A 24,997-nucleotide genomic window follows, 5' to 3' on the forward strand; every position below is an offset into this window, starting at 1 on the left:
AAGGAGAAAATAGAAAAAGAAGAAATATAAACTGCATAAGGAAGGGAAATTGAAGAAAAAGAAAAGGAAGAAAAGATAAAGATGATGGAAAAGAAAGTCGAGAAACAAGGTGTTTAATCGAAGGCACCCATGTTTAGTTCCATTCGTTTACGAAAGCGACATCAATGTTGTAAGCAAAAGATTGGTGGAGAAAGTTCAGTTACCAACAAGCTTCCATCCGAATCAAGCAAGGATCAAATTCATTATAGGACAATGTGTGAAAGATGTATTATGTGATATTGCTCCCACGAACTCTTGTCATCTTCTTTTGAGATGGGCATGGCTTCATTTTAAAATACTCAATCTTGATAAACGTTCCCTTTATTTGAGGCATGAGGGACATGAAATGAAGTTGAAATCTATAACACCAAGACAAGCCAGTAAGGATCAACATAGGCTGAAGGAGAAAATAGAAAAAGAAGAAATATAAACTGCATAAGGAAGGGAAATTGAAGAAAAAGAAAAGGAAGAAAAGATAAAGATGATGGAAAAGGAAGTAGAGAAACAAGGTCTTTAATTGAAGACCACCCATGTTTAGTTGCATTCGTTTACGAAAGCGAACACAATGGTGTAAGCCAAAGATTGGTGGGGAAACTCTAGTTACCACGAAGCTTTCATCCGAATCAAGAAAGGATCAAATTCAGTACAGGACAATGTGTGAAAGAAGTATTATGTGATATTGCTCCCACGAACTCTTGTCATCTTCTTTTGAGATGGGCATGGCTTCATTTTAAAATACTCAATCTTGATAAACGTTCCCTTTATTTGAGGCATGAGGGACATGAAATGAAGTTGAAATTTATGACACCAAGACAAGCCGGTAAGGATCAACATAGGCTGAAGGAGAAAATAGAAAAAGAAGAAATATAAACTGCAAAAGGAAGGGAAATTGAAGAAAAAGGAAAGGAAGAAAAGATAAAGATGATGGAAAAGGAAGTAGAGAAACAAGGTCTTTAATTGAAGACCACCCATGTTTAGTTGCATTCGTTTACGAAAGCGAACACAATGTTGTAAGCCAAAGATTGGTGGGGAAACTCTAGTTACCACGAAGCTTTTATCCGAATCAAGAAAGGATGAAATTCAGTACAGGCCAATGTGTGAAAGAAGTATTATGTGATATTGCTCCCACGAACTCTTGTCATCTTCTTTTGAGATGGGCATGGCTTCATTTTAAAATACTCAATCTTGATAAACGTTCCCTTTATTTGAGGAATGAGGGACATGAAATGAAGTTGAAATCTATAACACCAAGACAAGCCAGTAAGGATCAACATAGGCTGAAGGAGAAAATAGAAAAAGAAGAAATATAAACTGCATAAGGAAGGGAAATTGAAGAAAAAGAAAAGGAAGAAAAGATAAAGATGATGGAAAAGAAAGTCGAGAAACAAGGTGTTTAATCGAAGGCACCCATGTTTAGTTCCATTCGTTTACGAAAGCGACATCAATGTTGTAAGCAAAAGATTGGTGGAGAAAGTTCAGTTACCAACAAGCTTCCATCCGAATCAAGCAAGGATCAAATTCATTATAGGACAATGTGTGAAAGATGTATTATGTGATATTGCTCCCACGAACTCTTGTCATCTTCTTTTGAGATGGGCATGGCTTCATTTTAAAATACTCAATCTTGATAAACGTTCCCTTTATTTGAGGCATGAGGGACATGAAATGAAGTTGAAATCTATAACACCAAGACAAGCCAGTAAGGATCAACATAGGCTGAAGGAGAAAATAGAAAAAGAAGAAATATAAACTGCATAAGGAAGGGAAATTGAAGAAAAAGAAAAGGAAGAAAAGATAAAGATGATGGAAAAGGAAGTAGAGAAACAAGGTCTTTAATTGAAGACCACCCATGTTTAGTTGCATTCGTTTACGAAAGCGAACACAATGTTGTAAGCCAAAGATTGGTGGGGAAACTCTAGTTACCACGAAGCTTTCATCCGAATCAAGAAAGGATCAAATTCAGTACAGGACAATGTGTGAAAGAAGTATTATGTGATATTGCTCCCACGAACTCTTGTCATCCTCTTTTGAGATTGGCATGGCTTTATATTAAAACGCTCAATCTTGATGAACGTTCCCTTTATTTCAAGCATGGGGGACATGAAATGAAGTTGAAATTTATGACACCAAGACAAGCCAGTAAGGATCAACATAGGCTGAAGGAGAAAATAGAAAAAGAAGAAATATAAACTGCAGAAGGAAGGGAAATTGAAGAAAAAGAAAAGGAAGAAAAGATAAAGATGATGGAAAAGGAAGTAGAGAAACAAGGTCTTTAATTGAAGACCACCCATGCTTAGTTGCATTCGTTTACGAAAGCGAACACAATGTTGTAAGCCAAAGATTGGTGGGGAAACTCTAGTTACCACGAAGCTTTCATCCGAATCAAGAAAGGATCAAATTCAGTACAGGACAATGTGTGAAAGAAGTATTATGTGATATTGCTCCCACGAACTCTTGTCATCTTCTTTTGAGATGGGCATGGCTTCATTTTAAAATACTCAATCTTGATAAACGTTCCCTTTATTTGAGGCATGAGGGACATGAAATGAAGTTGAAATCTATAACACCAAGACAAGCCAGTAAGGATCAACATAGGCTGAAGGAGAAAATAGAAAAAGAAGAAATATAAACTGCAGAAGGAAGGACAATTGAAGAAAAAGAAAAGGAAGTAAAGAAAAAGATGATGGAAAAGGTAGTAGAGAAACAAGGTGTTTAATGGAAGGCCACCCATGTTTTGTTGCATTCGTTTACGAAACCGACAACAATGTTGTAAGCCAAAGATTGGTGGAGAAAGTTCAGTTACCAACAAGCTTTCATCCGAATCAAGCAAGGATCAAATTCATCACAGGACAATGTGTGAAAGAAGTATTATGTGATATTGCTCCCACGAACTCTTGTCATCCTTTTTTGAGATGGGCATGGCTTTATATTAAAACGCTCAATCTTGATGAACGTTCCCTTTATTTCAAGCATGAGGGACATGAAATGAAGTTGAAATCTATAACACCAAGACAAGCCAGTAAGGATCAACATAGGCTGAAGGAGAAAATAGAAAAAGAAGAAATATAAACTGCAGAAGGAGGGGAAATTGAAGAAAAAGAAAAGGAAGAAAAGATAAAGATGATGGAAAAGGAAGTAGAGAAACAAGGTCTTTAATTGAAGACCACCCATGTTTAGTTGCATTCGTTTACGAAAGCGAACACAATGTTGTAAGCCAAAGATTGGTGGGGAAACTCTAGTTACCACGAAGCTTTCATCCGAAACAAGAAAGGATCAAATTCAGTACAGGACAATGTGTGAAAGAAGTATTATGTGATATTGCTCCCACGAACTCTTGTCATCTTCTTTTGAGATGGGCATGGCTTCATTTTAAAATACTCAATCTTGATAAACGTTCCCTTTATTTGAGGCATGAGGGACATGAAATGAAGTTGAAATTTATGACACCAAGACAAGCCGGTAAGGATCAACATAGGCTGAAGGAGAAAATAGAAAAAGAAGAAATATAAACTGCAGAAGGAAGGGAAATTGAAGAAAAAGAAAAGGAAAAAAAGATAAAGATGATGGAAAAGGAAGTAGAGAAACAAGGTCTTTAATTGAAGACCACCCATGTTTAGTTGCATTCGTTTACGAAAGCGAACACAATGTTGTAAGCCAAAGATTGGTGGGGAAACTCTAGTTACCACGAAGCTTTCATCCGAATCAAGAAAGGATCAAATTCAGTACAGGACAATGTGTGAAAGAAGTATTATGTGATATTGCTCCCACGAACTCTTGTCATCTTCTTTTGAGATGGGCATGGCTTCATTTTAAAATACTCAATCTTGATAAACGTTCCCTTTATTTGAGGCATGAGGGACATGAAATGAAGTTGAAATCTATAACACTAAGACAAGCCAGTAAGGATCAACATAGGCTGAAGGAGAAAATAGAAAAAGAAGAAATATAAACTGCATAAGGAAGGGAAATTGAAGAAAAAGAAAAGGAAGAAAAGATAAAGATGATGGAAAAGAAAGTCGAGAAACAAGGTGTTTAATCGAAGGCACCCATGTTTAGTTCCATTCGTTTACGAAAGCGACATCATTGTTGTAAGCAAAAGATTGGTGGAGAAAGTTCAGTTACCAACAAGCTTCCATCCGAATCAAGCAAGGATCAAATTCATTATAGGACAATGTGTGAAAGATGTATTATGTGATATTGCTCCCTCGAATTCTTGTCATCTTCTTTTGAGATGGGCATGGCTTCATTTTAAAATGCTCATTCTTGATGAACGTTCCCTTTATTTGAGGCTTGAGGGACATTAAATGAAGTTTAATTTATGACACCAAGACAAGCCGGTAAGGATCAACATAGGCTGAAGGAGAAAATAGAAAAAGAAAGAATAGAAAAAGAAGAAATATAAACTGCAGAAGGAAGGACAATTGAAGAAAAAGAAAAGGAAGTAAAGAAAAAGATGATGGAAAATGTAGTAGAGAAACAAGGTGTTTAATGGAAGGCCACCCATGTTTTGTTGCATTCGTTTACGAAACCGACAACAATGTTGTAAGCCAAAGATTGGTGGAGAAAGTTCAGTTACCAACAAGCTTTCATCCGAATCAAGCAAGTATCAAATTCATTACAGGACAATGTGTGAAAGAAGTATTATGTGATATTGCTCCCACGAACTCTTGTCATCCTCTTTTGAGATGGGCATGGCTTTGTATTAAAACGCTCAATCTTGATGAACGTTCCCTTTATTTCAAGCATGAGGGACATGAAATGAAGTTGAAATCTATAACACCAAGACAAGCCAGTAAGGATCAACATAGGCTGAACGAGAAAATAGAAAAAGAAGAAATATAAACTGCAGAAGGAGGGGAAATTGAAGAAAAAGAAAAGGAAGAAAAGATAAAGATGATGGAAAAGGAAGTAGAGAAACAAGGTGTTTAATCGAAGACCACCAATGTTTAGTTGCATTCTTTTACGAAAACGAAAACAATGTTGTAAGCCAAAGATTGGTGGAGTTACCTTTATTTGAGCCATAAGGGACATGAAATGAAGTTGAAATTTATGACACCAAGACAAGCCGGTAAGGATCAACATAGGCTGAAGGAGAAAATAGAAAAAGAAAGAATAGAAAAAAAAAATATAAACTGCAGAAGGAAGGACAACTGAAGAAAAAGAAAAGGAAGTAAAGAAAAAGATGATGGAAAAGTTAGTAGAGAAACAAGGTGTTTAATGGAAGGCCACCCATGTTTTGTTGCATTCGTTTACGAAACCGACAACAATGTTGTAAGCCAAAGATTGGTGGAGAAAGTTCAGTTACCAACAAGCTTTCATCCGAATCAAGCAAGTATCAAATTCATTACAGGACAATGTGTGAAAGAAGTATTATGTGATATTGCTCCCACGAACTCTTGTCATCCTCTTTTGAGATTGGCATGGCTTTATATTAAAACGCTCAATCTTGATGAACGTTCCCTTTATTTCAAGCATGGGGGACATGAAATGAAGTTGAAATTTATGACACCAAGACAAGCCAGTAAGGATCAACATAGGCTGAAGGAGAAAATAGAAAAAGAAGAAATATAAACTGCAGAAGGAAAGGAAATTGAAGAAAAAGAAAAGGAAGAAAAGATAAAGATGATGGAAAAGGAAGTAGAGAAACAAGGTCTTTAATTGAAGACCACCCATGTTTAGTTGCATTCGTTTACGAAAGCGAACACAATGTTGTAAGCCAAAGATTGGTGGGGAAACTCTAGTTACCACGAAGCTTTCATCCGAATCAAGAAAGGATCAAATTCAGTACAGGACAATGTGTGAAAGAAGTATTATGTGATATTGCTCCCACGAACTCTTGTCATCTTCTTTTGAGATGGGCATGGCTTCATTTTAAAATACTCAATCTTGATAAATGTTCCCTTTATTTGAGGCATGAGGGACATGAAATGAAGTTGAAATCTATAACACCAAGACAAGCCAGTAAGGATCAACATAGGCTGAAGGAGAAAATAGAAAAAGAAGAAATATAAACTGCATAAGGAAGGGAAATTGAAGAAAAAGAAACGGAAGAAAAGATAAAGACGATGGAAAAGAAAGTCGAGAAACAAGGTGGTTAATCGAAGGCACCCATGTTTAGTTCCATTCGTTTACGAAAGCGACATCAATGTTGTAAGCAAAAGATTGGTGGAGAAAGTTCAGTTACCAACAAGCTTCCATCCGAATCAAGCAAGGATCAAATTCATTATAGGACAATGTGTGAAAGATGTATTATGTGATATTGCTCCCTCGAATTCTTGTCATCTTCTTTTGAGATGGGCATGGCTTCATTTTAAAATGCTCAATCTTGATGAACGTTCCCTTTATTTCAGGCATGAGGGACATTAAATGAAGTTGAATTTATGACACCAAGACAAGCCGGTAAGGATCAACATAGGCTGAAGGAGAAAATAGAAAAAGAAAGAATAGAAAAAGAAGAAATATAAACTGCAGAAGGAAGGACAATTGAAGAAAAAGAAAAGGAAGTAAAGAAAAAGATGATGGAAAAGGTAGTAGAGAAACAAGGTGTTTAATGGAAGGCCACCCATGTTTTGTTGCATTCGTTTACGAAACCGACAACAATGTTGTAAGCCAAAGATTGGTGGAGAAAGTTCAGTTACCAACAAGCTTTCATCCGAATCAAGCAAGTATCAAATTCATTACAGGACAATGTGTGAAAGAAGTATTATGTGATATTGCTCCCACGAACTCTTGTCATCCTCTTTTGAGATGGGCATGGCTTTATATTAAAACGCTCAATCTTGATGAACGTTCCCTTTATTTCAAGCATGAGGGACATGAAATGAAGTTGAAATCTATAACACCAAGACAAGCCAGTAAGGATCAACATAGGCTGAAGGAGAAAATAGAAAAAGAAGAAATATAAACTGCAGAAGGAGGGGAAATTGAAGAAAAAGAAAAGGAAGAAAAGATAAAGATGATGGAAAAGGAAGTAGAGAAACAAGGTGTTTAATCGAAGACCACCAATGTTTAGTTGCATTCTTTTACGAAAACGAAAACAATGTTGTAAGCCAAAGATTGGTGGAGTTACCTTTATTTGAGCCATAAGGGACATGAAATGAAGTTGAAATTTATGACACCAAGACAAGCCGGTAAGGATCAATATAGGCTGAAGGAGAAAATAGAAAAAGAAAGAATAGAAAAAAAAAATATAAACTGCAGAAGGAAGGACAATTGAAGAAAAAGAAAAGGAAGTAAAGAAAAAGATGATGGAAAAGGTAGTAGAGAAACAAGGTGTTTAATGGAAGGCCACCCATGTTTTGTTGTATTCGTTTACGAAACCGACAACAATGTTGTAAGCCAAAGATTGGTGGAGAAAGTTCAGTTAACAACAAGCTTTCATCCGAATCAAGCAAGGATCAAATTCATTACAGGACAATGTGTGAAAGAAGTATTATGTGATATTGCTCCCACGAACTCTTGTCGTCCTCTTTTGAGATTGGCATGGCTTTATATTAAAACGCTCAATCTTGATGAACGTTCCCTTTATTTCAAGCATGGGGGACATGAAATGAAGTTGAAATTTATGACACCAAGACAAGCCAGTAAGGATCAACATAGGCTGAAGGAGAAAATAGAAAAAGAAGAAATATAAACTGCAGAAGGAAGGGAAATTGAAGAAAAAGAAAAGGAAGAAAAGATAAAGATGATGGAAAAGGAAGTAGAGAAACAAGGTCTTTAATTGAAGACCACCCATGTTTAGTTGCATTCGTTTACGAAAGCGAACACAATGTTGTAAGCCAAAGATTGGTGGGGAAACTCTAGTTACCACGAAGCTTTCATCCGAATCAAGAAAGGATCAAATTCAGTACAGGACAATGTGTGAAAGAAGTATTATGTGATATTGCTCCCACGAACTCTTGTCATCTTCTTTTGAGATGGGCATGGCTTCATTTTAAAATACTCAATCTTGATAAACGTTCCCTTTATTTGAGGCATGAGGGACATGAAATGAAGTTGAAATCTATAACACCAAGACAAGCCAGTAAGGATCAACATAGGCTGAAGGAGAAAATAGAAAAAGAAGAAATATAAACTGCATAAGGAAGGGAAATTGAAGAAAAAGAAACGGAAGAAAAGATAAAGACGATGGAAAAGAAAGTCGAGAAACAAGGTGGTTAATCGAAGGCACCCATGTTTAGTTCCATTCGTTTACGAAAGCGACATCAATGTTGTAAGCAAAAGATTGGTGGAGAAAGTTCAGTTACCAACAAGCTTCCATCCGAATCAAGCAAGGATCAAATTCATTATAGGACAATGTGTGAAAGATGTATTATGTGATATTGCTCCCTCGAATTCTTGTCATCTTCTTTTGAGATGGGCATGGCTTCATTTTAAAATGCTCAATCTTGATGAACGTTCCCTTTATTTGAGGCATGAGGGACATTAAATGAAGTTGAATTTATGACACCAAGACAAGCCGGTAAGGATCAACATAGGCTGAAGGAGAAAATAGAAAAAGAAAGAATAGAAAAAGAAGAAATATAAACTGCAGAAGGAAGGACAATTGAAGAAAAAGAAAAGGAAGTAAAGAAAAAGATGATGGAAAAGGTAGTAGAGAAACAAGGTGTTTAATGGAAGGCCACCCATGTTTTGTTGCATTCGTTTACGAAACCGACAACAATGTTGTAAGCCAAAGATTGGTGGAGAAAGTTCAGTTACCAACAAGCTTTCATCCGAATCAAGCAAGTATCAAATTCATTACAGGACAATGTGTGAAAGAAGTATTATGTGATATTGCTCCCACGAACTCTTGTCATCCTCTTTTGAGATGGGCATGGCTTTATATTAAAACGCTCAATCTTGATGAACGTTCCCTTTATTTCAAGCATGAGGGACATGAAATGAAGTTGAAATCTATAACACCAAGACAAGCCAGTAAGGATCAACATAGGCTGAAGGAGAAAATAGAAAAAGAAGAAATATAAACTGCAGAAGGAGGGGAAATTGAAGAAAAAGAAAAGGAAGAAAAGATAAAGATGATGGAAAAGGAAGTAGAGAAACAAGGTGTTTAATCGAAGACCACCAATGTTTAGTTGCATTCTTTTACGAAAACGAAAACAATGTTGTAAGCCAAAGATTGGTGGAGTTACCTTTATTTGAGCCATAAGGGACATGAAATGAAGTTGAAATTTATGACACCAAGACAAGCCGGTAAGGATCAATATAGGCTGAAGGAGAAAATAGAAAAAGAAAGAATAGAAAAAAAAAATATAAACTGCAGAAGGAAGGACAATTGAAGAAAAAGAAAAGGAAGTAAAGAAAAAGATGATGGAAAAGGTAGTAGAGAAACAAGGTGTTTAATGGAAGGCCACCCATGTTTTGTTGTATTCGTTTACGAAACCGACAACAATGTTGTAAGCCAAAGATTGGTGGAGAAAGTTCAGTTAACAACAAGCTTTCATCCGAATCAAGCAAGGATCAAATTCATTACAGGACAATGTGTGAAAGAAGTATTATGTGATATTGCTCCCACGAACTCTTGTCGTCCTCTTTTGAGATTGGCATGGCTTTATATTAAAACGCTCAATCTTGATGAACGTTCCCTTTATTTCAAGCATGGGGGACATGAAATGAAGTTGAAAAATATGACACCAAGACAAGCCAATAAGGATCAACATAGGCTGAAGGAGAAAATAGAAAAAGAAGAAATATAAACTGCAGAAGGAAGGGAAATTGAAGAAAAAGAAAAGGAAGAAAAGATAAAGATGATGGAAAAGGAAGTAGAGAAACAAGGTCTTTAATTGAAGACCACCCATGTTTAGTTGCATTCGTTTACGAAAGCGAACACAATGTTGTAAGCCAAAGATTGGTGGGGAAACTCTAGTTACCACGAAGCTTTCATCAGAATCAAGAAAGGATCAAATTCAGTACAGGACAATGTGTGAAAGAAGTATTATGTGATATTGCTCCCACGAACTCTTGTCATCTTCTTTTGAGATGGGCATGGCTTCATTTTAAAATACTCAATCTTGATAAACGTTCCCTTTATTTGAGGCATGAGGGACACGAAATGAAGTTGAAATCTATAACACCAAGACAAGCCAGTAAGGATCAACATAGGCTGAAGGAGAAAATAGAAAAAGAAGAAATATAAACTGCATAAGGAAGGGAAATTGAAGAAAAAGAAAAGGAAGAAAAGATAAAGATGATAGAAAAGAAAGTCGAGAAACAAGGTGTTTAATCGAAGGCACCCATGTTTAGTTCCATTCATTTACGAAAGCGACATCAATGTTGTAAGCAAAAGATTGGTGGAGAAAGTTCAGTTACCAACAAGCTTCCATCCGAATCAAGCAAGGATCAAATTCATTATAGGACAATGTGTGAAAGATGTATTATGTGATATTGCTCCCTCGAATTCTTGTCATCTTCTTTTGAGATGGGCATGGCTTCATTTTAAAATGCTCAATCTTGATGAACGTTCCCTTTATTTGAGGCTTGAGGGACATTAAATGAAGTTGAATTTATGACACCAAGACAAGCCGGTAAGGATCAACATAGGCTGAAGGAGAAAATAGAAAAAGAAAGAATAGAAAAAGAAGAAATATAAACTGCAGAAGGAAGGACAATTGAAGAAAAAGAAAAGGAAGTAAAGAAAAAGATGATGGAAAATGTAGTAGAGAAACAAGGTGTTTAATGGAAGGCCACCCATGTTTTGTTGCATTCGTTTACGAAACCGACAACAATGTTGTAAGCCAAAGATTGGTGGAGAAAGTTCAGTTACCAACAAGCTTTCATCCGAATCAAGCAAGTATCAAATTCATTACAGGACAATGTGTGAAAGAAGTATTATGTGATATTGCTCCCACGAACTCTTGTCATCCTCTTTTGAGATGGGCATGGCTTTGTATTAAAACGTTCAATCTTGATGAACGTTCCCTTTATTTCAAGCATGAGGGACATGAAATGAAGTTGAAATCTATAACACCAAGACAAGCCAGTAAGGATCAACATAGGTTGAACGAGAAAATAGAAAAAGAAGAAATATAAACTGCAGAAGGAGGGGAAATTGAAGAAAAAGAAATGGAAGAAAAGATAAAGATGATGGAAAAGGAAGTAGAGAAACAAGGTGTTTAATCGAAGACCACCAATGTTTAGTTGCATTCTTTTACGAAAACGAAAACAATGTTGTAAGCCAAAGATTGGTGGAGTTACCTTTATTTGAGCCATAAGGGACATGAAATGAAGTTGAAATTTATGACACCAAGACAAGCCGGTAAGGATCAACATAGGCTGAAGGAGAAAATAGAAAAAGAAAGAATAGAAAAAAAAATATAAACTGCAGAAGGAAGGACAACTGAAGAAAAAGAAAAGGAAGTAAAGAAAAAGATGATGGAAAAGGTAGTAGAGAAACAAGGTGTTTAATGGAAGGCCACCCATGTTTTGTTGTATTCGTTTACGAAACCGACAACAATGTTGTAAGCCAAAGATTGGTGGAGAAAGTTCAGTTACCAACAAGCTTTCATCTGAATCACGCAAGGATCAAATTCATTACAGGACAATGTGTGAAAGAAGTATTATGTGATATTGCTCCCACGAACTCTTGTCATCCTCTTTTGAGATTGGCATGGCTTTATATTAAAACGCTCAATCTTGATGAACGTTCCCTTTATTTCAAGCATGGGGGACATGAAATGAAGTTGAAATTTATGACACCAAGACAAGCCAGTAAGGATCAACATAGGCTGAAGGAGAAAATAGAAAAAGAAGAAATATAAACTGCAGAAGGAAGGGAAATTGAAGAAAAAGAAAAGGAAGAAAAGATAAAGATGATGGAAAAGGAAGTAGAGAAACAAGGTCTTTAATTGAAGACCACCCATGTTTAGTTGCATTCGTTTACGAAAGCGAACACAATGTTGTAAGCCAAAGATTGGTGGGGAAACTCTAGTTACCACGAAGCTTTCATCCGAATCAAGAAAGGATCAAATTCAGTACAGGACAATGTGTGAAAGAAGTATTATGTGATATTGCTCCCACGAACTCTTGTCATCTTCTTTTGAGATGGGCATGGCTTCATTTTAAAATACTCAATCTTGATAAACGTTCCCTTTATTTGAGGCATGAGGGACATGAAATGAAGTTGAAATCTATAACACCAAGACAAGCCAGTAAGGATCAACATAGGCTGAAGGAGAAAATAGAAAAAGAAGAAATATAAACTGCAGAAGGAGGGGAAATTGAAGAAAAAGAAAAGGAAGAAAAGATAAAGATGATGGAAAAGGAAGTAGAGAAACAAGGTGTTTAATCGAAGACCACCCATGTTTAGTTGCATTCTTTTACGAAAACGAAAACAATGTTGTAAGCGAAAGATTGGTGGAGTTACCTTTATTTGGGCCATAAGGGACATGAAATGAAGTTGAAATTTATGACACCAAGACAAGCCGGTAAGGATCAACATAGGCTGAAGGAGAAAATAGAAAAAGAAAGAATAGAAAAAAAAGAAATATAAACTGCAGAAGGAAGGACAATTGAAGAAAAAGAAAAGGAAGTAAAGAAAAAGATGATGGAAAAGGTAGTAGAGAAACAAAACGTTTAATCGAAGGCCACCCATGTTTAGTTGCATTCGTTTACGAAAGCGACAACAATGTTGTAAGCCAAAGATTGGTGGAGAAAGTTCAGTTACCAACAAGCTTTCATCCGTACCAAGCATGGATCAAATTCATTACAGGACAATGTGTGAAAGAAGTATTATGTGATATTCCTTCCACGAACTCTTGTCATCTTCTTTTGAGATGGGCATGGCTTCATTTTAAAATGCTTAATCTTGATGAACGTTCCTTTTATTTGAGGCACGAGGGACATGAAATGAAGTTAAAATTTGTGACACAAGGACAAGCCAGTAAGGATCAACATAGATTGAAGGAGAAAATAGAAAAAGAAAGAATAGAAAAAGAAAAGCAAGTAAAGAAAAAGATAAAGGAAAAGGTAGTAGAGAAACAAAATGTTTAATCGAAGGCACCCATGTTTAGTTGCATTCGTTTACGAAAGCCACAACAATGTTGTAAGCCAAAGATTGGTGGAGAAAGTTCAGTTACCAACAAGCTTCCATCCGAATCAAGCAAGGATCAAATTCAGTACAGGACAATGTGTGAAAGAAGTATTATGTGATATTGCTCCCACGTACTCTTGTCATTTTCTTTTGAGATGGGCATGGCTTCATTTTAAAACTATCAATCTTGATGAACGTTCCCTTTATTTGAGGCATGAGGGACATGAAATGAAGTTGAAATTTATGACACCAATACAAGCCAGTAAGGATCAACATAGGCTGAAGGAGAAAATAGAAAAAGAAGAAACATAAACTGCATAAGGAAGGGAAATTGAAGAAAAAGAAAAGGAAGAAAAGATATAGATGATGGAAAAGGACGTAGAGAAACAAGGTGTTTAATCGAAGACAACCCATGTTTAGTTGCACTCGTTTACGAAAGCGACAACAATGTTGTAAGCCAAAGATTGGTGGAGAAAGTTCAGTTACCCACAAGCTTTCATCCGAATCAAGCAAGTATCAAATTCATTACACGACAATGTGTGACAGAAGTATTATGTGATATTGCTTCCACAAACTCTTGTCATCTTCTTTTGATATAGGCATGGCTTCATTTGAAAACGCTTAATCTTGATGAACGTTCCCTTTATTTGAGGCATGAGGGACATGAAATGAAGGTTAAATTTATGACACCAAGACAAGGCAGTAAGCATCAACATAGGCTGAAGGATAAAATAGAAAAAGAAGAAATATAGACTACAGAAGGAGGGGAAATTGAAGAAAAAGAAAAGGAAGAAAAGATAAAGATGATGGAAAAGGAAGTAAAGAAACAAGGTGTTTAATAGAAGACCACCCATGCTTAGTTGCATTCGTTTACGAAAGCGAACACAATGTTGTAAGCCAAAATTGGTGGAGAAACTCTAGTTACCACGAAGCTTTCAGCCGAATCAAGGAAGGATCAAATTCAGTACAGAACAATGTGTGAAAGAAGTATTATGTGATATTCCTCCTACGAACTCTTCTCATATTCTTTTCAGATGGGCATGACTTCATTTTAAAACGCTTAATCTTGATGAACGTTCCCTTTATTTGAGGCATGAGGGAAATGAAATGAAGTTGAAATTTGTGACACAAGGTCAAGCCAGTAAGGATTAACATAGACTGAAGGAGAAAATAGAAAAAGAAAGAATAGAAAAAGAAGAAATATAAACTGCAGAAGGAAGGGAAATGGAAGAAAAAGAAAAGGATGTAAAGAAAAAGATGATGGAAAAGGTAGTAGAGAAAAAAGTGTTTAATCAAAGGCACCCATGTTTAGTTGCATTCGTTTACGAAAGCAACAACAATGTTGTAAGCCAAAGATTGGTGGAGAAAGTTCAGTTACCAACAAGCTTTCGTCCGAATCAAGTAAGGATCAAATTCATTACAGAACAATGTGTGAAAGAAGTATTACGTGATATTGCTCCCACGAACTCTTGTAATCTTCTTTTGAGATGGGCATGGCTTCATTTTAAAACGCTCAATCTTGATGAACGTTCCCTTTATTTGAGGCATGAGGGACATGAAATGAAGTTGAAATTTATGACACCAACACAAGCCAGTAAGGATCAACATAGGCTGAAGGAGAAAATAGAAAAAGAAGAAATATAAACTGCAGAAGGAGGGGAAATTGAAGAAAAATAAAAGGAAGAAAAGATAAAGATGATGGAAAAGGAAGTAGAGAAACAAGGTGTTTAATCGAAGACCACCCATGTTTAGTTGCATTCGTTTACGAAAGCGAACACAATGTTGTAAGCCAAAGATTGGTGGAGAAAAACTAGTTACCACAAAGCTTTCATCCGAATCAAGCAAGGATCAAATTCAGTAAATGACAATTTGTGAAAGAAGTATTATGTGATATTGCTCCCACAAACTCTTATCATCTTCTTTTGAGATGGGCATGGCTTCATTTTAAAATGCTCAATCTTGATAAACGTTCCCTTTATTTGAGCCATGAGGGACATGAAATGAAGTTGAAATTTATGACACCAAGACAAGCCGGTAAGGATCAACATAGGCTGAAGGAGAAAATAGAAAAAGAAAGAATAGAAAAAGAAGAAATATAAACTGCAGAAGGAAGGACAATTGACGAAAAAGAAAAGGAAGTAAAGAAAAAGATGATGGAAAAGGTAGTAGAGAAACAAGGTGTTTAATCGAAGACATCCCATGTTTAGTTGCATTCGTTTACAAAAGCGATAACAATGTTGTAAGCCAAAGATTGGTGGAGAAAGTTCAGTTACCAACAAGCTTTCATCCGAATCAAGCAAGGATCAAATTCATTACAGGACAATGTGTGAAAGAAGTATTATGTGATATTGCTTCCACGAACTCTTGTCATCTTCTTTTCAGATGGGCATGGCCTCATTTTGAAACGCTTAATCTTGATGAACGTTCCCTTTATTTGAGGCATGAGGGACATGAAATGAAGTTGAAATTTATGACACCAAGACAAGCCAGTAAGGATCAACATAGGCTGAAGGAGAAAATAGAAAAAGAAGAAATATAAACTGCAGAAGGAGGGGAAATTGAAGAAAAAGAAAAGGAAGAAAAGATAAAGATGTTGGAAAAGGAAGTAGAGAAACAAGGTGTTTAATCGAAGACCACCCATGTTTAGTTGCATTCTTTTACGAAAACGAAAACAATGTTGTAAGCCAAAGATTGGTGGAGTTACCTTTATTTGAGCCATAAGGGACATGAAATGAAGTTGAAATTTATGACACCAAGACAAGCCGGTAAGGATCAACATAGGATGAAGGAGAAAATAGAAAAAGAAAGAATAGAAAAAAAAATATAAACTACAAAAGGAAGGACAATTGAAGAAAAAGAAAAGGAAGTAAAGTAAAAGATGATGGAAAAGGTAGTAGAGAAACAAGGTGTTTAATCGAAGGCCACCCATGTTTAGTTGCATTCGTTTACGAAACCGACACCAATGTTGTAACCCAAAGATTGGTGGAGAAAGTTCAGTTACCAACAAGCTTTCATCCGAATGAAGCAAGGATCAAATTCATTACAGGACAATGTGTGAAAGAAGTAGTATGTGATATTGCTTCCACGAACTCTTGTCATCTTCTTTTGAGATGGGCATGGCTTCATTATAAAACGCTTAATCTTGATGAACGTTCCCTTTATTTGAGGCATGAGGGACATGAAATGAAGTTGAAATTTGTGACACAAGGACAAGCCGGTAAGGATCAACATAGACTGAAGTAGAAAATAGAAAAAGAAAGAATAGAAAAAGAAGAAATATAAACTGCAGAAGGAAGGGAAATTGAAGAAAAAGAAAAGAAAGTAAAGAAAAAGATGATGGAAAAGGTAGTAGAGAAACAAGGTGTTTAATCGAAGACAGCCCATGTTCAGTTGCATTCGTTTACGAAAGCGACAACAATGTTGTAAGCCAAAGATTGGTGGAGAAAGTTCAGTTACCAACAAGCTTTCATCCGAATCAAGCAAGGATCAAATTCATTACAGGACAATGTGTGAAAGAAGTATTATGTGATATTGCTTCCACGAACTCTTGTCATCTTCTTTTCAGATGGGCATGGCCTCATTTTGAAACGCTTAATCTTGATGAACGTTCCCTTTATTTGAGGCATGAGGGACATGAAATGAAGTTGAAATTTATGACACCAAGACAAGCCAGTAAGGATCAACATAGGCTGAAGGAGAAAATAGAAAAAGAAGAAATATAAACTGCAGAAGGAGGGGAAATTGAAGAAAAAGGAAAGGAAGAAAAGATAAAGATGATGGAAAAGGAAGTAGAGAAACAAGGTCTTTAATCGAACGCCACCCATCTTTAGTTGCATTCGTTTACGAAAGCGACAACAATGTTGTAAGCAAAAGATTGAAAAGATTGGTGGAGAAAGTTCAGTTACCAAAAAGCTTCCATCCGAATCAAGCAAGGATCAAATTCATTACAGGACATTGTGTGAAAGAAGTAGTATGTGATATTGCTTCCACGAACTCTTGTCATCTTCTTTTCAGATGGACATGACTTCATTTTAAAACGCTTAATCTTGATGAACATTCCCTTTATTTGAGGCATGGGGGACATGAAATGAAGTTGAAATTTGTGACACAAGGACAAGCCAGTAAGGATCAACATAGACTGAAGGAGAAAATAGAAAAAGAAAGAATAGAAAAAGAAGAAATATAAACTGCAGAAGGAAGGGAATATGAAGAAAAAGAAAAGGAAGAAAAGATAAAGATGATGGAAAAGGAAGTAGAGAAACAAGGTGTTTAATCGAAGACAACCCATGTTTAGTTGCATTCGTTTACGAAAGCCACAACAATGTTGTAAGCCAAATATTGGTGGCGAAAGTTCAATTACCAACAAGCTTTCATCCGAATCAAGTAAGGATCAAATTCATTACAGGACAATGTGTGAAAGAAGTATTATGTGATATTGCTCCCACGAACTCTTGTCATCTTCTTTTGAGATCGGCATGGCTTCATATTAAACCGCTCAATCTTGATGAACATTTGCTTTATTTGAGGCATGAGGGACATGAAATAAAGTTGAAATTTATGACACCAAGACAAGCCAGTAAGGATCAACATAGGCTGAAGGAGAAAATAGAAAAAGAAGAAATATAAACTCCATAAGGAAGGGAAATTGAAGAAAAAGGAAAGGAAGAAAAGATAAAGATGATGGAAAAGGAAGTAGAGAAACAAGGTCTTTAATCGAACGCCACCCATGTTTAGTTGCATTCGTTTACGAAAGCGACAACAATGTTGTAAGCAAAAGATTGAAAAGATTGGTGGAGAAAGTTCAGTTACCAAAAAGCTTCCATCCGAATCAAGCAAGGATCAAATTCATTACAGGACATTGTGTGAAAGAAGTATTATGTGATATTGCTCCCACGAACTCTTGTAATCTTCTTTTGAGATGGGCATGGCTTCATTTTAAAACGCTCAATCTTGATGAACGTTCCCTTTATTTGAGTCATGAAGGACATGAAATGAAGTTGAAATTTATGAAACCAAGACAAGCTAGTAAGGATCAACATAGGCTGGAGGAGAAAATAGAAAAAGAAGAAATATAAACTGCAAAAGGAGGGGGAATTGCAGAAAAAGAAAAGGAAGAAAAGATAAAGATGATGGAAAAGGAAGTAGAGAAACAAGGTGTTTAATCGAAGACCACCCATGTTTAGTTGCATTCTTTTACGAAAACGAACACAATGTTGTAAGCCAAAGATTGGTGGAGAAACTCTAGTTACCACGAAGCTTTCAGCCGAATCAAGCAAGGATCAAATTCAGTACAGGACAATGTGTGAAAGAAGTATTATGTGATATTGCTCCCACGAACTCTTATCATCTTCTTTTGAGATGGGCATGGCTTCATTTTCAAATGCTCAATCTTGATAAACGTTCCCTTTATTTGAGCCATGAGGGACATGAAATGAAGTTGAAATTTATGACACCAAGACAAGCCTGTAAGGATCAACATAGACTGAAGGAGAAAATAGAAAAAGAAAGAATAGAAAAAGAAGAAATATAAACTGTAGAAGGAAGGACAATTGAAGAAAAAGAAAAGGAAATAAAGAAAAAGATGATGGAAAAGGTAGTAGAGAAACAAAGTGTTTAATCGAAGGCACCCATGTTTAGTTGCATTCGTTTACGAAAGCCAAAACAATGTTGTAAGCCAAAGATTGGTGGAGAAAGTTCAGTTACCAACAACACAAGGCATAGATCTCATGCAATAGTTCAAAAACTTAGAAACAAGAACAAGAAAACTCAAAGAAGCATATGACAAGAGACTCAAGCAAAAGTTAGACACATTTAGAGACTCAACATGACATACACAAAGACACAAACATGTAGCTATCATGCATTTAAACTCATGGATTTGAGGCTCAAAGAGTAAGTATCAAAAGACATGTTATCCAACCACATTTAGGAGCAAAAGAGTCACAAAACCGAAGCCAAAATTGCCACAACATAACCTGAAAACGTTGTTTTTCGTATTCTCGGCAGCTCTGACCTTTGCTCACTCATTTGATCATAACTCTCTCTACAGAACTCCAAATGCGTTAATTCTTTTTTTGTTGGAAACTAGACTCACAGAGCTTTCTTTTGATATAAAGAACGTTACTTTTGGACCACTGAGCTAGCTGCAGTATTTTTTTCAAAAACGCACACGTTGCTGCCAGCACTGTTTTTTATGTGGACCACTCAAGATAGCTACACAAGACAAGGTTAGAACATGAAAACACCATATTCAAGGACAACCAAAGCTCTAGATACCAAATGATGAAGGATTATCTTGTTTCCTTTTAGAGTTATGAATATGGTGAAGTTATTTAAGAAAGCTTTTTGAAAATTCCCACTGGACATTAAGATAGCAAGCTATCTAGATGTGAAGGTTCATTTCTCAAGCTCATGAAAGGAAGAAGAGAGTTGGATTCAAGCTTAAACTCACACAACATTAACAACACTTAAAGAACCAAAATGAAAGAAGAAACATTAAAAATGGAAAGCATAGAAGATGAAGCATGGAAGAAGCACGCCACTCATAGGGGGGGATCTAAGCCAACCAAGCCCTAGAGATGAGTGATGGTGCCGCCACTTGCAAGCAAGATAAGGCAAAGGTGAGTTCACTTCTAGGAAGGAGAGCTCACGAAAATTTAAAGGTTGAAACACAATAGTTTAGAAACAAAATGATCAACCCTTTTACAAGACAAGGAGCACCCTTTAAATAGGAGTTCATAGGGGTCCTTTAGCAAATACAAAAACATGAAAAAGGATTAACTAGCAAACCCTAAACCTAATGTGAGAGTGAGTCTTGGCCAAGTGAAGGAAGATGATTGGTGGAGGCATTCCCATGAGGATTCTAGGCCAAAAGAGGAAGGAGACCAAGTGACCTTCTAAGGCATAAACCATAAAGGCAAAAGGAGACAAGGTACATGTCTACTTTTGCTTTTGCTTTATGCTTTTTGCTTTCCTCTCTCTTCCACTTCATCCAAGTGCTCCAATCACCAAGTGCCACCTAGCCATGCTCTACTTTCTCTTAATTACCTACAAAACAAGACAAACAAGGATTAGCATGTTGGTTTAAGTTAATCTAATCTTGGTCAAAGGTCAACTTTGGATCAAAGTCAACAAGTCAACCAAAATAAATCAACTACAAACCCACTTAGGGAATTCAAACTAAAGTAATGCAAAACAAAGATAAAGGTGATGGAATAGAAGACTCCCCTCTAGACATGCTTCTAGTGATCCTTCTTGATGGAGCTTCTAAGGAGGTGGTCATGCCTTCATCACATTCCCTTTATTTGAGCCATGAGGGACATGAAATGAAGTTGAAATTTGTGACACAAGGACAAGCCAGTAAGGATCAACATAGACTGAAGGAGAAAATAGAAAAGGAAAGAATAGAAAAAGAAGAAATATAAACTGCAGAAGGAAGGGAAATTGAAGAAAAAGAAAAGCAAGTAAATGGAAAAGGTAGTAGAGAAACAAAGTGTTTAATCGATGGCACCTATGTTTAGTTGCATTCGTTTACAAAAGCCACAACAATGTTGTAAGCCAAAGATTGGTGGAGAAAGTTCAGTTACCAACAAGCTTTCATCTGAATCAAGTAAGGATCAAATTCATTACAGGACAATGTGTGAAAGAAGTATTATGTGATATTGCTCCCACGAACTCTTGTCATCTTCTTTTGAGATGGGCATAGATTCATATTAAAACGCTCAGTCTTGATGAACGTTCGCTTTATTTGAGGCATGAGGGACATGAAATGAAGTTGAAATTTATGACACCAAGACAAGCCAGTAAGGATCAACATAGGCTGAAGGAGAAAATAGAAAAAGAAGAAATATAAACTGCATAAGGAAGGGAAATTGAAGAAAAGGGAAAGGAAGAAAAGATAAAGATGATGGAAAAGGAAGTAGAGAAACAAGGTGTTTAATCGAAGGCCACCCATGTTTAGTTGCATTGTTTACGAAAGCGAGAACAATGTTGTAAGCAAAAGATTGCTGGAAAAATTTCAGTTACCAACAAGCTTCCATCCGAATCAAGCAAGGATCAAATTCAATACAGGACAATGTGTGAAAGAAGTATTATGTGATATTGCTCCCACGAACTCTTGTCATCTTCTTTTGAGATGGGCATGGCTTCATTTTAAAACGCTAAATCTTGATGAACGTTCCCTTTATTTGAGGCATGAGGGACATGAAATGAAGTTGAAATTTGTGACACAAGGACAAGCCAGTAAGGATATACATAGACTGAAGGAGAAAATAGAAAAAGAAAGAATAGAAAAAGAAGAAATATAAAGTGCAGAAGGAAGGGAAATTGAAGAAAAAGAAAAGGATGTAAAGAAAAAGATGATGGAAAAGGTAGTAGAGAAAAAAGTGTTTAATCGAAGCCACCCATGATTAGTTGCATTCGTTTACGAAAGCAACAACAATGTTGTAAGCCAAAGATTGGTGGAGAAAGTTCAGTTACCAACAAGCTTTCATCCGAATCAAGTAAGGATCAAATTCATTACAGGAAAATGTGTGAAAGAAGTATTATGTGATATTGCTCCCACGAACTCTTGTCATCTTCTTTTGAGATGGGCATGGCTTCATTTTAAAACTATCAATCTTGATGAACGTTCCCTTTATTTGAGGCATGAGGGACATGAAATGAAGTTGAAATTTATGACACCAATACAAGCCAGTAAGGATCAACATAGGCTGAAGGAGAAAATAGAAAAAGAAGAAATATAAACTGCATAAGGAAGGGAAATTGAAGAAAAAGAAAAGGAAGACAAGATATAGATGATGGAAAAGGAAGTAGAGAAATAAGGTGTTTAATCGAAGACAACCCATGTTTAGCTGCATTCGTTTACGAAAGCGACAACAATGTTGTAAGCCAAAGATTGGTGGAGAAAGTTCAGTAACCAACAAGCTTTCATCCGAATCAAGCAAGGATCAAATTCATTACAGGACAATGTGTGAAAGAAGTATTATGTGATATTCCTTCCACGAACTCTTCTCATCTTCTTTTCAGATGGGCTTGGCTTCATTTCAAAACGCTTGATCTTGATGAACGTTCCCTTTATTTGAGGCAGGAGGGACATGAAATAAAGTTGAAATTTGTGACACAAGGACAAGCCAGTAAGGATCAACATATACTAAAGGAGAAAATAGAAAAAGAAAGAATAGAAAAAGAAGAAATATAAACTGCATAAGGAAAGGAAATTGAAGAAAAAGGAAGGGAAGAAAAGATAAAGATGATGGAAAAGGAAGTAGAGGAATAAGTTCTTTAATCGAAGGCCACCCATGTTTAGTTGCATTCGTTTACGAAAGCGACAACAATGTTGTAAGCAAAAGATTGGTGGAGAAAGTTCGGTTACCAAAAAGCTTCCATCCGAATCAAGCAAGGATCAAATTCATTACAGGACAATGTGTGAAAGAAGTATTACGTGATATTGCTCCCACGAACTCTTGTAATCTTCTTTTGAGATGGGCATGGCTTCATTTTAAAACGCTCAATCTTGATGAACGTTCCCTTTATTTGAGGCATGAAGGACATGAAATGAAGTTGAAATTTATGACACCAAGACAAGCCAGTAAGGATCAACATAGGCTGAAGGAGAAAATAGAAAAAGAAAAAATATTAACTGCAGAAGGAGGGGAAATTGAAGAAAAAGAAAAGGAAGAAAAGATAAAGATGATGGAAAAGGAAGTAGAGAAACAAGGTGTTTAATCGAAGACCACCCATGTTTAGTTGCATTCATTTACGAAAGCGACAACAATGTTGTAAGCCAAAGATTGGTGGAGAAAGTTCAGTTACCAACAAGCTTTCATCCGAATCAAGCAAGGATCAAATTCATTACAGGACAATGTGTGAAAGAAGTATTATGTGATATTGCTTTCACGAACTCTTGTCATCTTCTTTTCAGATGGACATGGCTTCATTTTAAAACGCTTAATCTTAATGAACATTCCCTTTATTTGAGGCATGGGGGACATGAAATGAAGTTGAAATTTGTGACACAAGGACAAGCCAGTAAGGATCAACATAGACTGAAGGAGAAAATAGAAAAAGAAAGAAAAGAAAAAGAATAAATATAAACTGCAAAAGGAAGGGAAAATGAAGAAAAAGAAAAGGAAGAAAAGATAAAGATGATGGAAAAGGAAGTAGAGAAACAAGGTGTTTAATCGAAGGCACGCATGTTTAGTTGCATTCGTTTACGAAAGCCACAACAATGTTGTAAGCCAAATATTGGTGGCGAAAGTTCAGTTACCAACAAGCTTTCATCCGAATCAAGTAAGGATCAAATTCATTACAGGACAATGTGTGACAGAAGTATTGTGTGATATTGGTCCCACGAACTCTTGTCATCTTCTTTTGAGATCGGCATGGCTTCATATTAAAACGCTCAATCTTGATGAACGTTTGCTTTATTTGAGGCATGAGGGACATGAAATGAAGTTGAAATTTATGACACCAAGACAAGCCAGTAAGGATCAACATAGGCTGAAGGAGAAAATAGAAAAAGAAGAAATATAAACTGCATAAGGAAGGGAAATTGAAGAAAAAGGAAAGGAAGAAAAGATAAAGATGATGGAAAAGGAAGTAGAGAAACAAGGTGTTTAATCGAAGGCCACCCATGTTTAGTTGCATTCGTTTACGAAAGCGAGAACAATGTTGTAAGCAAAAGTTTGCTGGAAAAATTTCAGTTACCCACAAGCTTCCATCCGAATCAAGCAAGGATCAAATTCAGTACAGGACAATGTGTGAAAGAAGTATTATGTGATATTGCTCCCACGAACTCTTGTCATCTTCTTTTGAGATGGGCACGACTTCATTTTAAAACGCTCAATCTTGATGAACGTTCCCTTTATTTGAGGCATGAAGGACATGAAATGAAGTTGAAAATTATGACACCAAGACAAGCCAGTAAGGATCAACATAGGCTGAAGGAGAAAATAGAAAAAGAAGAAATATAAACTACAGAAGGAGGGGAAATTGAAGAAAAAGAAAAGGAAGAAAAGATAAAGATGATGGAAAAGGAAGTAGAGAAACAGGGTGTTTAATCGAAGACCACCCATGTTTAGTTGCATTCGTTTACGAAAGCGAACACAATGTTGTAAGCCAAAATCGGTGGAGAAAATCTAGTTACCACGAAGCTTTCATCCGAATCAAGCAAGGATCAAATTCAGTACAGGATAATGTGTGAAAGAAGTATTATGTGATATTGCTCCCACGAACTCTTATCATCTTCTTTTGAGATAGGCATGGCTTCATTTTAAAATGCTCAATCTTGTGAACGTTCCCCTTATTTGAGGCATGAGAGACATGAAATGAAGTTGAAATTTGTGACACAATGACAAGCCAGTAAGGATCAACATAGACTGAAGGAGAAAATAGAAAAGGAAAGAATAGAAAAAGAAGAAATATAAACTGCAGAAGGAAGGGAAATTGAAGAAAAAGAAAAGCAAGTAAAGAAAAAGATGATGGAAAAGGTAGAAACAAAGTGTTTAATCGATGGCACCTATGTTTAGTTGCATTCGTTTACGAAAGCCACAACAGTGTTGTAAGCCAAAGATTGGTGGAGAAAGTTCAGTTACCAACAAGCTTTCATCTGAATCAAGTAAGGATCAAATTCATTACAGGACAATGTGTGAAAGAAGTATTATGTGATATTGCTCCCACGAACTCTTGTCATCTTCTTTTGAGATGGGCATAGCTTCATATTAAAACGCTCAGTCTTGATGAACGTTCGCTTTATTTGAGGCATGAGGGACATGAAATGAAGTTGAAATTTATGACACCAAGACAAGCCAGTAAGGATCAACATAGGCTGAAGGAGAAAATAGAAAAAGAAGAAATATAAACTGCATAAGGAAGGGAAATTGAAGAAAAAGGAATGGAAGAAAAGATAAAGATGATGGAAAAGGAAGTAGA

Source organism: Vigna unguiculata, chromosome 1 (genome assembly GCF_037176805.1).
Source record: "Vigna unguiculata cultivar grain cowpea cultivar isolate G323 ecotype 2 chromosome 1, ASM3717680v1, whole genome shotgun sequence".
In the NCBI taxonomy this organism is placed as follows: Eukaryota; Viridiplantae; Streptophyta; class Magnoliopsida; order Fabales; family Fabaceae; genus Vigna; species Vigna unguiculata.